Source organism: Octopus bimaculoides, chromosome 17 (assembly GCF_001194135.2).
Source record: "Octopus bimaculoides isolate UCB-OBI-ISO-001 chromosome 17, ASM119413v2, whole genome shotgun sequence".
NCBI lineage: Eukaryota > Metazoa > Mollusca > Cephalopoda > Octopoda > Octopodidae > Octopus > Octopus bimaculoides.
Window position 1 is genome coordinate 2,231,103 of NC_068997.1, and position 929 is coordinate 2,232,031.

At 32.9% G+C, this 929-nt stretch overlaps 1 protein-coding gene across 1 annotated transcript in view; it reads right to left on the reverse strand.

Moving 5' to 3' along the window:
- Positions 1-929, reverse strand: part of LOC106882585 (unconventional myosin-Ia) — a 354,036-nt gene that overhangs the window by 14,336 nt on the left and 338,771 nt on the right. The gene's annotated exons all lie outside the window — the stretch shown is intronic.

Below are 929 nucleotides of genomic sequence, written 5' to 3' on the forward strand. Positions count from 1 at the left end.
ATATATATATATATATAGGAAAATGAAGAATAAGGCAGAATGCTAAATTGGAAGCATATTTTAATAAAGATTTCTAACCGGCTTTCATTGCGAAGCAAATTTTCAAGAAGGAGAATGAAAATGTTTTTTACAAAGTACAAAATGAAGAAAATAATATATAAAAAAATAACTATACCAATACATTATATTGTCTTTGAGCTTTTGAAGTTCAATGGTAGTTCATGTATATAATGGTTAAAAGTTTGTGTTAAGCAGGAAGTGTGGTGTCAAAACAGGAAGTGTGTGTAAGGGGAGACAAATGTTTTTAGTTGGAGTTATGAACTCTTTTTCAACAGGAAGTTTATGTCTGTTCTCTAGGAACAGACATCAACTTCCTGTTGAAAAAGAGTTTCATGATTCTTTGTAAGTGTTCTTTTATCCTTGAAGAGAGCCTAATGTGCTTTCTTGAAGGAGACAGACTGTCAAGAAGGTCTAAGGAAATCTGCCCAGGGACACTGTACACGTGTAAATCACATACGTTTGGTGTTAATGTAATGAGCCAAAACTTTTTCCAATTAGAATTATTTAGTTCATTAACCTGTCTTGGCATCTCTTCATTACGATAACAACTTACTCATGTAATGCTAGCTGAGGTACCTGGTAAAAAATTACCATTAATAAGATGTCTGTTTATAGCCATGAAACATTTTCCGTAAAATTTTAACATTTTTCAAAAATTTAAAATCTATATTAATGGGTTGGACCAATTTGACGAAAAAATGAGCTGAGTCTGGTAGCGAACCTGTGTCATCGTCATTTTTGTGCATGTGCGTAAAATGGCGAAATTTTACGCTTTGGGGCAGATTTCATCAAATTGATGTCACGATGGCTAGTGCACAAAATGCGTAAGTTTTGCTTGAGAAATAAAATGGTCTTACCTAATCAAAACC